Source organism: Malus domestica, chromosome 11 (genome assembly GCF_042453785.1).
Source record: "Malus domestica chromosome 11, GDT2T_hap1".
Classification (NCBI taxonomy): domain Eukaryota; kingdom Viridiplantae; phylum Streptophyta; class Magnoliopsida; order Rosales; family Rosaceae; genus Malus; species Malus domestica.
The window spans coordinates 15,450,722-15,465,212 of record NC_091671.1 but is presented as its reverse complement, the minus strand read 5'-3'; the positions used below and the strand labels follow the sequence as shown (position 1 = coordinate 15,465,212).

The following is a 14,491-nucleotide window of genomic DNA, read 5'->3' as shown; positions in this document are numbered from 1 at the left end:
AATTACATATGAAGAAGTCTTGGTATATCTCAAGTTCTAGCCAATAACCTAGCCTAACGTTACAACCTTTGTAAAGTCTATTTGATCTTTGGTATTGCATTGATTTACATTAGTGGAGAGATGATATGAAGAGCAAGCCTATGAGGTTCGATACATTCATTATCCAAAGATCACTCATATCACACTTGTTTCCATATACTTATCCGAGTTGCAAGCGTTATGCTAATTATTGGCTAGTCATATACATAATGGAAGAATGGTTGTGTAAGGTGTTGTAACTTTTGAATCATGAGTAGAATCCTTACAATGTTTCTCTATTCTTTGAGCTATATTTTACAGAGGAATCTCTTTGGAAATCTTATATATTTTGTGTTTGTAAAAAAATATATATATTTGGAGTCATTATTGTGTTTGCTTGAGGACAAGCAAAGTCTAAGTTTGGGGGTATTTGATATAATCATAATTGCATACATTTTCATTCCCCTTATTTTAGATTCTTGTTATGTTTTTGAGTGAATTTAGTTTGTTTCACTTAGTTTTATGTTTTTCTTAGATTTGAAGGGTGAAGATGAAGAAAGAAGAAAACGGAACACTTTTGCGATTGAAATGAGTTTGGCATGCTGGAACCAGAAGCTGTTTGTGCAGATCAGCCAACTTTACGAATTAAACTGTACTTCCTCAGAATGAACCATCTGTTCAGCCTTGTACCATTGGAAAGATATGGAAGTTAGCTTTCAGAGGAATTTTACAGTTCATGATTCCAAGTTTCCTAGAAGATGTTATAGTGATTCTTGTACCGGACGCCTGCCAGCAATGCTTACGCGGGATTTGCAAAGAGATTTCAGAGTTACAAATTTTAATAAAAGGAAACGTGCGGAGTAAAAGGAGAGCTATTAGAAGAGCTCAAGACTATCCTAAAAGGTTCATAGTTAATATATTTACTAGTTTGCTGTGCCACATCATCAATATTCCAATCCAAGTAAGAAGAGAATTAAAGAGTCCTATTTAAGTAAGGATTTCAGACTTTTATATAAAAAGGAGACAGGGATATTTTGGAGAAGGTTTGGGGAACGTGATTTTGGGAGTCCAAGGAGCAAATGAGAGATCACAGCCGCCAACCATCTTTCATATCCATCTTCATCGTTCGAAAGTTTTTCGTGTTTTTAAGATTTTTATTTATGTTTTCGTATTCTATGAGTAACTAAATTCTTTTTCTAGGGTTAGGATGATGCTCTAGCATGGATGTTGATGGTTTTTAATGTTATTCATTGGATTTCTAGTTTCTTTCAGATGAATGCTTAATCACTACTTGAATTGCTACTCTTTGTTTGAGTTCTCTGATTGATTACCTTAGAACTTTGCATCTAGTAAGATTGGAAGATGAATTTGAGGCTGAACTAGCAATATAATTCAATTAGCTTCTTGTTGTTTAGTGTGTTAAATTACAATATTGCTTGACAAAGAATAATGGTTCGCTTGGTTCCCTTGTTTTCTAAAGCGTAAAGAGTCCTACTTGTTAAATTTATGCCATAATCAGGATAGACTGTATGTTAGGATATACAATCTCTGCCTGAATTTGGAGAGAATCATTCACTTAAGGAAAACTATGGTCTAATGTGCTTGACAAGGACTTAGATATGGGAATTATCATCTAAAGAATCGAACGATCCGTTGAATGCATTGAAACCTAAACCTGATTGCTTTTGGTTGATTCTGAATCCCTAGACTTTCTCCATTGTTTGTCAAATCTCAATTTTCAATGTTATCATCTCATACTACTTTCTGTTTACTTTTCTTTTTAATATTGTTTTCGTTTGCTTAAAATCAAATATTCATTATTCTCTACAATTTCATTGAAATATTTAGTTTAGATTGAGTCTAATTGGTGTTTGTTTAATTAGATTTTCTTTAGGTTATCAAATATAGATTAAGTAAGAATCTTTGTGGGAACCACACTTGGACTTGTAAGCCATTATATTCCAATATTCTTGTGCACTTGCAAGTTTACACCAGCCATGATAAAGTTTGTGTCTTTTGTATGTTTTGATTCACTATATGATTAGTTTTCTAAGGATTTGAAATGAACAAGGGAGATAAGGAATGTTGCAAGTTTGTGATGGCTACAAGGCTATGCAAATGCATGAGCCATATTTTGATTTATATAGAGAATGTTTGCAGGGTTTTGGTACATTGTCAACTCACAAACTTATCTCTAAATGTGCTAGGAGACAAACATGTATTATGAATTACGAACTTAGATCCTCTCCGGATCTAAAAAAACTGAGCCTAAGGATCAAATGATCCGGGATGTTGAAATTTAATCCAATGGCTACAAATAGGGGGCCCTCTAAAAGTTATAATAATTATAGCTGTTGGATCAAATTTCAATGACCCGGATCATTTGATCCTTAGGCTTATTTTTTTAGATCCAGGGAGGATCTGGGTTCATGAATTACACCAAACCTTCTCCAAATTTAATCATAGCCCTTCATTGAAATTTTTAAGTGATCTAAGCTGGAGTATACATTTGCCCCTCATTTACACAAACAAAAGCTTCAAGAAAAACTAGTCGTTAGAGTCAAAACCCTTGTTCTTCCTCTTTCTTCTTCGATTATGCAGCAACTCATTACTTGGAGCTTCACTTGCTGCCTTCGATCCTTGGAAAAGCAATTTAGGTTCCAACAGTTTTCTACATAGCAGTTCCATTCAGTTTTCAAACCCCCCACGCCCTTTTGTCGTAAATTCTCCGCTTCATTTGTTCAGTTACAAAATCTTGATCTTTGTACATCACCCAAGGCCGGCTCCCAATTCGAGCACTCTTCTCCCCTCTAATTCTTCGTCTTCGTTTAGAATCAGGTTGCTCTGACTCAGCCACGCCCGCCAGTTCGGAACCGCCACCACCGCCGCTTGTACCAGAAGGACAGAAGAGATACGTTTTTCACCAAAGAAAGCATTTTGTATACGTCCTTTGGCATGCCCGATAAGGTTTCTCAAGTTCTCTACAACACCGGCCTCGGCCAACTGTCTCTGGTCAGGTGCCAAGTTCAGTCATAACCTGAATTTGTTCTTTCATTCCTCAATTTTCTCCGTCCAAGCAATGAAAAATCGAACTGGGTTTTAAGATTATTGATCCCAATTTGTGAAATCGCATCAAAGTTTGAATTTTTTAGTGATAAGTTTTGCGTTTTTGGGATTTTAGGCTGCTAGCATACGGTCTATACTTTCAGGGAAGGATTGTACCTTCAAGGAAGGATTGTTCTTTCAGGGAAGGATTGTTGCAGCTGAAACTGAATCACCACGTTCAGGGAAGGATGTTGTTTTGATCACTGATTCCCCTCATTGGGTTTCATTGCAGTTCAGTTTTACAGTAAATGCAATTTCGATACCTAAAGCTTAAGAGAAGGTCGACAAGGTATGTTTATAGCTATATGTCGTGTTTCCTTCGAGTATGTGATTGGGCTTTTGTCTCTCTTCCATTTCAATCATCCGCTTCCCTTTCAATTTTCATGGAAAAAAAAAAATTAAATATCAAAATTTTCAGGGCACAGGTTCATTTATAATCCTTCATATCTGTAATTGAAGTTTGTAGGGTTTATGCTTCGATTTATATGGCTGGAAATAAAGTTGTTGCGATGGAGACCTCCCTCACTCTCTAAAACCCTAAACGGAACGAAACAGAAATCCTTGCCTTCTCCTTTTCCATTGAAGAGTTTCAATGCTTACTTTTCCTACGTTTTTCTCATTGAATTTTCTTTCAATTGTAATTATTTAAATGGGATTCACACATTTACCGGAAATATGAAATTGGAAAATTTTTCAATACTGGGACTGTGTGACACAGTAGCCAATACTCAAAAGGGCATAGATTGGATTTGTTGGACTCATTTTTTACTGCCTCACTGCAGAGAGTATGACTTCCCTCCCCAACTTTTTAGTGATCGCTGTCCACTTCGTCTAGTTATTTAATGCCTTAATCTTTTGAATGCTCTTCTTCGCTTTTTGGTCCATTTTTCGATTTTTATACTGTATTATTTGTTCCCTATATATGACATTTTGTATTTTCTTGCAGCTTAAGTCAATAGGATTTTCATATGACTGGGATAGTGAAATTTCTACAACAGAACCAGAATATTATACATGGACCCTGTTATGCCTTGGCATGTTCATCAGTGCAGAAGCAACATTCAGATTATCTCACCACCAATATACAGACCTATAATTGAACAGTTTAAAATACAAGACATAAAGACACCAAGAGAATTACGATGTTCGGCAAAATCCTGCCTACGTACGTCCCCAGAGAGATATTACTCTTCACTATGAGAATAACAATATAAGTTACACATGAGTTAAATCGACATAACCCAATCCCAAATCCCTTGTACACCCACTCACAGAATTTTCCCAAGAGCTTCACTCTCCACAAGAGTTCTTTCACTAGAAGACTTTTAACTCTAGCTCTCTTGATTTTCATTCAACCCATGTTCAACCTTTCCCATGGGAGAGCCGGATGCTCTCCCCCTTGGATGCTTCCATGATGCTTGCCTTCCCACTTTCCAAGACTAAATGCACAAATATTGCATCTAGTTATAGGCATACACTAGTAACTACGCCAACAACCAAGACAAAAAATCTTAAGTTCACATGACATAATCATCACCTAGCCTACCTAGCATGCACCAACCTAGCCCTTAGAGTACAACTTTTTCTCCATTTGCCATTTAATGCATAGAAGAGAAATCATGCACAATTGCATGCAAGCAAACACAAAGTCACGGTTGCTGCCATTTCCTTGTAGCATTCACATGGTCTTCAATTGTTGTCAACACATGACTCATAATGACTCACAAATGTACGAGCTGGTGACCTGTGTGGTGGCGTCTTCGATGTCCTATTTTCCTTTGCTTCTGTTGTTTGGGTGTGCTGGGCATCCCTCTGCTTGTAATTATGAACCATTTCTTTCAACCCAAAAAAAAAACCCACAACAGACCCAATGGATCTTTCTTCAGCTATTAAAGATAGGATTGGCGTATCAGGTATAAATGAGATATCGGCGGTGATGGTTTCTATCATTTTCACCATTGCACATATCTAATACTCTACTTTGTTACATTCATGCTGAAGTGCTAGTTAATTGGTGCCCTGCTCTTGGTACTGTCTTGGCAAATGAAGAAGTGATGAAGATGGTTTGAGTGACCTTGGGGGTCATTTAGTTATACGAAAGGGACATATTGATTTGGTTCATTTTCATTTTACAAACCATCTAAGATAAATAACAAAAAACCACTTCTTGGCTTAATTCAAATTTTCGGATGGTTTTATAATTTTACAGTCCTTTTTTGGTGTCATTGTTTATTACTGAGCAACCACTGCAGAGATTATCACTTCCCTCCCCAACTTTTTACTGATCTCTGTCCACTTCATCTAATTATTTAAATACCATAATCTCTTGAATGCTTCTTCTTTGCTTTTTCGTCCATTTTTGGTTTTTAACACATTTTGTAATTGTGAAACTAGTATTGGATTGATTTTAGCAAGTGGGATTTTTTGTTAATGTTGATCATATTCAGACCTTTGTGTCGATCGAAGTCCTTGTTGTTGGGTTAGCTAACGTATGATTGCTAGCTTTCTCTCTTAGTTGAATTCAAAATGTTTTGAGTTGTTATATGGACTTAAGATTTAGTAAGTACTTGCCGAAAGTCATGGGATTTTGAAATATCGATGTCTTGCTTGCTTATTAACTTAGAAATTGCTTATTAGCTTAAACATCTAAGAACCAAGGTAGTCCTTTCACTGCCTCACTACATACAATGTGTTGATGATTTACACAACATAGTCGTTCCCCACATGTGTGAGGATCTGTGCGTGCAACCTCATTGGTTAGGCATGCTTTGGTGTTTGTTGTTTGAGGCAGTGTTTAATCGTTTTCCAGTGGTGCTCCACTTTGTGATACTACAGAAGAGCAAGAAAGGAAATAGAAGAGTTTGACTGCATAATTACTCATAAAAATAAGTTTATGTATTTTTAACTATTCTGAAGTGAAATCAGTGATCCTCGGTCCGATTCAATGTTGTCCCAATTTACATGGGACGATGCAACGCTTATATGATAGTTTTCTTATCAGCTGTATGTGAATCACCGTTGTCTTATGGATAATATGCATACTTATGTTTTGATTCCTGTTAAACTTTGTATTATTTTCGTGTTAGTCATTGGCAGGTAACTTTGAAAACATTCATATTTATCGATAGGACCTTGAGGGAGGGTGGTCCTACTTAAAGAGAAGAACTAAATTTCTCTCAGAGAGGACAAATTCTGCTGCTTTCTAATTTCAAAGACGACTCCAGCCCCATTGGTGAATTCAAGTGCCTTAAATCTCTTGAATTCTTTCATCTCTTTGGCATGTCAATTGTCATTATTAGCTATGAGATGAAGTGCTTGAAATTATGACGTTGATTTTGAACTCAAAATTGAAGAAAGCTTGAAATTATGACGTTGATTTTGAACTCAAAATAGAAGAAACACAAACATACCTGTAACTTCTACACGTTATATTATGCAACATATATATTCTAACCCTTGCACTGTGTTGTTGCACGCACAAAAAAAGCAAAAAAAATAAAACAGACTAATGTGTTGTTCACTGTAATTTTATTAAATTGAAGAAAACACATTTGTAGCCTCTCTAACGTGTGTGCAAGAGGCATTTTTGCATCACGGGTGCTACGCGCCCCAAAGATGTGTTGTTTTAGATATTCTTATATTTCTTAAGTGATTATTTTATAAATTGTGGGTGTGTGCCCATCACAACAATTTTTTATTATTTTCAATCATCTAACTTAGTCTTTTTGCACCCGCCCATTGTACAGAAAAAAATGAAATTTATGAATTGCAAACCATTCCACTTTTTTTTTTTGCTTGCTGATTATTATGGTGTCATTTTTTTTGTTTGGCTGATAGAATTTGGTTTCATGTACTGAACTATGCTTGGTCATTATTATCACTTTGGTAATTACTGATTAACAAAAAAAATTAAGTTAATCAGTGTAGTTAGAATTCTCTTATATCCATCAATATCATTTTACCCTTATATATTGTACAAGAAGAAAATCGAGAGTTAGGTTCCTTAAAATCAACAATTGGGTTCCTTAGTCAATGAGGGATTAAAAATGGTGGATTTCATTTTTGTTTACTATGATAATGATGTTATCATTATGCATGCCATATTGTCATATTGCCACGGCCGTTGAAGAATTTAGCAACATGTATTCCATCCAATTTGCACATATGTGAGTAATCTCTCATACAATTTTTACTATTTTTCCTTTAAAACAACAACGAAGATAAAATGGGAAAACATAAACTATTAAAAAAAATCTAAAAGATGATATGTAATTTCATTTCTAAATACATGCTGATAACATTTAATGTCCTTAAATCAAAATTTTCAGATTCATAAGTTTTCAATCAAAGTTATAGGCTAGCTAGGGATGAACTCCTAATATATGAAGCAAAGCAAAATATGTAAAACATGTACATATGTAAACATAGCGTCTACATGTGAAATCAAAGTCATGCTTGCAGCCCATTTGCTTGCACTTGATGCTTTAGATTTTCATGGTTAATCTGCAAGCAATGATGATTAAATAAGAAGTCTAACTATAATGCACAATCCCAAATATAAAGGTTGTAAGCAATTTAACCGAAATACCTTTAACTTTGACAATTTTCTCATGGCAATACTTTTACTTCAGTTACTTTTAGGATATTGAAAGATAAATAATTTGTCAAGTTTGAGGTAATAAACTGTAATCGTGTTTACAAAATTAAATGGTATGAAATGTTACCTAATCTTGTACTTCAACCTTTGTACTTTGAGATAGGTGTGATGCTTGTAAAACTGACAAAAAATGCAATTTTATTTCTATTTGAAAATTGAATGCAATTTGAAATTATAATATACTTCCGTATGAAAATAAGAGAAGACTTACTGTATTTAGAAAAGTTGTTTGGTCACTATTAATCTTTTTCCTGCACCCATATATTGTTTTTTTATAATTTGAGAAAATTAATTTGTAGATTTTTTTTTTTTATAATTTGAGATAATTAATTTGTAGAATGTAACATCCCACATCGCCCAGGAGAGTGATCCTTAAATGTATATTCTCATCCCTACCTAGCACGAGGCTTTTTGGGAGCTCACTGGCTTCGGGTTCCGTAGGAACTCCGAAGTTAAGCGAGTAGGAGGCCAGAGCACTCCCAGGATGGGTGACCTACTGGGAAGTTGCTCGTGAGTTCCCAGAAACAAAACCGTGAGGGCGTAGTCGGGGCCCAAAGCGGACAATATCGTGCTACGGTGGTGGAGCGGGCCCGGGAAGTGGTCCGCCCCGGGCCGGGATGTGACATAGAATGATACAGAGAATGCCATTAAAAATAAATAGGTAAGAAATGGTATTGTACCTAATTTGTTCGACTTTATTCCAAATACGTATGATGTGATCATGGGAGGAGTTGTTGAAGGTTTTAATTCTTCTACAACCTTTTTCATGCGCCACCTATATATTGAAGGTATATATAATGTTAGAATTTTTTGTAACAAATTTAATAACGAATTTAGAATAGATACTACTCATGCTTCTTCTTTTTCCACTCTTTGAGAATCAGTTGGCTTAGATCAGTAGTTTTTACTCCGATAGATATCTCCCAACCAAATGTAAAATAGAGACACGTTTTGTTTGGGATCTTATCAATAGGTAGTTCCTTCTTCTTTTTTTGTGGGTATTCTTGAAAATATCCTGAGAATGAAAACAAATAATTTTTTTTTAAATTACCATAGCACATGTATAGCACATTAAGATAATCAAAATTGAAACTCCTAATCTGACCAAAATTTAAAAAATGCACAATGAAGATTTCAAAGGAAGAAGTAAAAAAAAAAACTAAAATTGACTTAGAAATACTAAATACAAACGCATATATACATCCTCAAAGCTGCAGTAGAGCGCATCAAATTCATTACCTAAAAGATAAACTGTAAAAAAACCCTAAAATCATTGTTCGACCTAAGTGTCCCAAATGGTCATGCTAAAGCAAGTAAACTGCTCAATCACCCGGCTCTAGGCCGGCCACATGTGGCATGTTTCCAGTTAGGAGACAACTCATTGGTCCCAAATCAAAGCTTCAGGCTTATTCTTGGAGGTAGTGTAAAGATATTCCACTCTATGTTCTTCGGTGGTTTCATTTATGATCATTGTCATCTCAAATATCCTTAAAAACTCAACGACAGGGAGAATTTAAGGTCCCTTAAATGGTAATTCAGTACCATTCATACAACGAGAAGCATGCCACATTCCTACTTAATCATGTTAGATAGTCCTGAAGTCGTTGTTAAAGATGTGATTTAGGTGTAAAGTTAGTGTGTGTAGTATGCATTCATCCAGACAACTAACTTTCCAACATTCCTACTTAATCACGTGTTTAATTGAATCGGTCACATATATTAAGAAACATGATTCAATTAACTCATATTCGAGGACAATATCAATAAGATTATCCATAAGTAAAACATACACCAAACTTGAATCCAAGAACATGGCAAAAAATCACAAAGTAAATGGTTTACTAACGGGATTCAGCCAGCAAGGCCATCCATGTCAAAATTCTACTCTTCCAACGATGTTTGGTGAAGCAAAATTAGTCTCACATATTGACTACTAGAATGGTACTCCTCAAAAACATTGGTAGGGGCACAAACAGGTGCATAACCAATTATCTATTCCATTGATACGGAAGTAGATTCTGCAGGGTTAAGGTTCAGGAATATTATCCCTTATTCTTGAAGTTTTAGGCCTTAGGTGCCAAGGATCACGCTTCGGGCATGATGCCACACCTTGGCAGGCCCTGATTCTACCATATGTTTATGGTAAGAATCAGATCTAAGAATTTGATAATCTTTTTTCTACATTACTGCTTCAGGGACGAGTTAGAACATAAGGAATGACAAGAAAAGTATTCTCTAGTCAAAATTCGATCGGATTTATAAACTTCAGAATTGTACTCATTCATGGACGTAATCATTGTGTGCTTCAGGCAATGTCTTTCATGATTAGACAGTCTGTAGGAGCAAGCTAAAGAGCCATGGAATCCTCGTTCAGGAGGTACTTTCTTTTGTAATGCTTCAGGCATAAGTCTTCGAATGAAGTTTATGGTGGAGGCTTATTTAGCTCTTCCTTGCCATTGTTGGCGTCAATGGTTTCTTAGCTTCTTGATAGTCAAGTGGAGATTCACGTCTTGTACCCCACATAAAGTGGTTTCTTTTAGAAACGTCCAATTAAGGGAAATCAAACTTGTGACGGTTCGACAATCCATCAAATTGAAGGGAACAAGATTGTGATTGGTGTTATGGGAATGAATCATCCATAAGCATCAAAGGTAGAACATTCGAGTTCGAAGACATGGCTTTCATGAAAAACGTTTGGTTTCATGGGTGTATTGTTTTATAAAAACTTCGAGTTTCAAAGGCACTAAATTTGAAACTACAGGTTTAATTTAGTTTATAAACGTTTAGTTCATAAAAGAAAAGTTCCTGCAAGAACACAGAATGCAATATACAACTAAGTGTAGTGGATTTGAGTTTCTTCAAGAACTCAAGTGTGAGTGCTTCGGGACTACGAAAGTATGTCAATGGTTTAAAATATAAAAATTAATTATTGAATCGTTAATGTCCAAAAGTGATCTTCAGGTCAATAATTTTGGATTCATTATCAAATTAATGGATTGCAGGTCACTTTTAATTAATTCAATATATCGGGACCATTCGGGGTCGATCGTAGAAACAAAAATAATATTAACATACAGGTTAAAATTATTTAGAATGCTAAAATAATAGCATTTGGGTCGAAAAATATTGCCCCAAAAATATTTGGGCTCGGGTTGGATGCCTTGAGTAAAAGGCAGGGCCCTAAATGGCCTCTGGAGTGGGATGCAGGCCACGGGCCTGGGTGGGAAATAAAGACAGCAGTCCAAGCTGCTGGTTTAGGTTTCAAGAGGTGTGGGCGACTCAGGCCCAGCACCAAGCTAGCCTGGTTGTGGCGCAGCCTAATGGCTGGCGTCATATCGGGTCGTGGGGAATCAAGCCCAAGCATCTGGGCTAGTGTCGGAGTGGGCAAGCTACAGGCCTGGGCGACAACAGGGCCCAGCAATCAAAGCTTGCCGCGGGCTGGGTGTGAAATAGAGCCCAACTTCCCCTTTTTGTTTCCTTTTTTTTTTCCATTTTGTTAAGGTTCAAGAAATCCTAGAATTGCTTCTAATTTATTTTATATACATTGACTCACAATTCCACATAGCAATTTAATTGCGTAATGCATGTAACAAATATATATATATATATTGACAAATATATAAACATATACAATATATATATTGGAAGGAAAATATAAACATAGGGGGTTTCATGCATCATGGGGAATGTTTTCATGCTTCAAGGTCATTTCAAATATCTTACATTATTTTAAGGGTACCTGATTTGCAGAAAACAACAAAAGTCTTTGAATTTGTAGAAGATCCTTCGCAGAAAGCCAGAATTACATATCCAATGCGTTGTATCACGTTCAACAAAGAAAAATTAATTGAATCAATAGCATGTAGATTAATTCAATAAAATAATAAATTAATCATAAAAAGAATGATTAAAGCGTAATACTCTCTAGATTGAAGATCAAACTCTCTTTAGTTCAGCGTCAAGAGTGTGCTAATAACGTGTTGTAGGAATAATTTACTGAACAATTATGGAGGCCATATAGAGAGAGAAGGTGTGGCATAGAGAGAAGAAGATAGAGATGTGTAATTGTGGGTGTGTGTTATTCCACCCCATTATGCCTTTATTTATAATAGTAAGGAAGGTTAATTACTTACCCTTTAGGATTACAACATATACTAGGTAATCTACTCCTAATAGGAATATGAGAGATATTCCAAGATATACTAGGATTTGCACAATCACATTCCTAATATAATAGGACTGCAACAATGGCATCATGTCAAAATATGCATAAACGTGCATTTGGGTTTTCGTCGAAACCTCTCGTAGGCTAATTTCAATGCCCCGAGTCCATTTGTGACATCCATTTAGTGAAATTTCAAAGCTTTAACGTAGTTGGCCGCCTCGGCGGCTAGGTTGACTTTTTGGGTTGACTGTTGACTTTTTACGAAAAATGTCCGGGGACCCTTTTTAGCATATTTCAACATCCTAATTCCAAACCTGCACTCCATTTTCTCAAATTTAACCATTTTAGTTGATTTTTACTAATGGGTCCTAATATTATGCTTAGGTGTGATTACTATCAGAGACTCCGGCTTTCCTAGTTCAAACGGTTGTGGCCTCGCAAGTATCTGTGAGTGGGTATTTGCTTTTAATTATTATATATTTATTTAATTTCCATATATGATTAATAAAGAAACGTTACGCCTAGATTAAATTAATGTTTATAAGAATTAGTGAAATGACGGAAATTACGAAATTATAAAATAATCTTACAGGATGCCTTAATAAGATTTATGGCTATGTATAGTATTATGTTGACTAGAATTATCGAATTACTGTGGCATGACCATATTTACGTTTTTTGCTCATCGTGTGCTACACTGGTGTTTGTACTTGCCCGGGCCAGGGCCAAGCTTCATGTGTATGTTCACATCGCACCGCACTCTCACTTTAGATCCATTGTAGGTGTCGGTTCTGTCCTAGATTGCTATAGGCAATTAGGACTCGTATGTGATATGCATAGTGCCAATCTTCACGTGATTGTAGTACTAGAGGGTAAATCATTGTTGCACCCAGTCATGTTCATGTCAAAATATCTCTGCATGAACTTGTGTGTCAGCATATGTCGATGAGCACTCGATATGATATGTTTGTTATGCGAGATTATGTGATTACCGGACATTAGGTGTTTATTTACGAAATATTGTGACGTATTGAATTCTTAAGATATTGCAAGCTACGGTAATTATTTTTATCTATACGTAGTATGTTATATTTGGAAACTATACTTGTTTTACAGTAAGGGATTATTATGTTTTCAAAAAGGTTTTTACAAAGCTTTATTTTTAGGCCCACTCACCCTTAATTTTTGCCCCTCCAGGTTTTAGTGGCAGAGCTTTCATGTCAACGAGGATTTTTGGCAAATGTTGGAATAGAATATTACCTTTGATGGTATAATTCTCATTCTACTTTTACTCAAGGTTCTAAAAAACGCTAGGTGCTAGTCGGGCGGCGGGCTGGCGCCCAGCGCCTAGACGGCTAGGCGAGGTCTAGGCGGGCGCCTAGGTGGCCTAGGCGGATTTAGGTAAATTTTTTGTATATCTTGTAAATAAGTGCATATTGACACTTATAAAAAAAATTATACTTATATGAAATTCATGAATAAAATAATAAAAGAATGATAAAATACAAAAAAAAAAAAAATTATTTAACAAATCTAAAATTTAAAAACACAATAAACATATATGCCATATAACTTAAGACATTTTGAATGATTATATCTAATTTTTAAAATATAAAAGTGGTTGGCTGGTTCATAATGAAGAGAAGGTACATGCATCCTTCCCCATTTCATAAAGCACCACGTGTGTGGTCACTGTGGTGTGACCCCTCCCTTCCATCCATATTCCCTAGTCCATATCCCTTACATCAGCAAAGAGAGTTAGAGACTTCCGAGACCATTTTGACGCCTAGAAAACCGGAACTTTATATTCTTTTTTATTATTTCCTTTTCCTCATCATCTTCGTCTTCTTTCCATTTCCTCTTCTTCTTGTTTTTCTTTCCATTTTTCCTCTATAAATTCTCCATTTTTTTTCTCTTCTTCTATTTTGAGTTGTAAGTACTCCTTCTTCGATGGATTTCAAAGAGACTGAGTCGAGACAGCTAAGAAAATCGTGGTGCACAGAGAGAGGGAGTCGAAGCGGGAGAAAGCTTTAGTGATTCTTGGTCTGTTTGGAATTTCTTCCCAGAAAATCATTTCACTCCGCCCAGACCTCCGCCTAGACCGCCCAGCCCGCCTAAGAGCGCCTAGGCGGGCGCCTAACAGCTCCCCGATTTTTCTTAACGATTTGGACCTAATCACATCGGTACCACCACGCCCAGCGCTTAGGCCGATTTTTAGAACCCTGTTTTTACTATACTTATGTGCTAACATTACGTGTGAAATTGGTTCATTCCCGTTCACATGCCCACTCTTGCATTTAGGCACTTTTAGGTTTAAATTTACTCACATTTTCCACATCACTACACTTATGCCTTCGTCACCTCCCGGTGTCGGCCAGCACAGCTCGATTCGAAGTCTAGGTGGACCTTTTGGGTTAGGGTGTGTCAGTCTGCCATGGTTGCGGTTGGGTCTAGAGAAAGTGTGACAATCAATTACACTGAATCATTGAAGAGCAACTCCACCATTACTTAGGCTTAGGGATAGGCAACCCAATTCACTCCCCAAA

At 36.2% G+C, this 14,491-nt stretch overlaps 1 long non-coding RNA gene across 1 annotated transcript; it reads left to right on the top strand.

Annotated features, from left to right (window-relative positions):
• The first annotated feature begins 2,520 nt into the window (after positions 1-2,520).
• LOC114819546 (uncharacterized) lies at positions 2,521-6,643 on the top strand. The gene is made up of 3 exons (XR_003766813.2): positions 2,521-3,035; positions 3,200-3,412; positions 4,070-6,643. It is a non-coding gene; the product is annotated as an uncharacterized lncRNA (long non-coding RNA).
• The last annotated feature ends 7,848 nt before the right edge of the window (positions 6,644-14,491 follow it).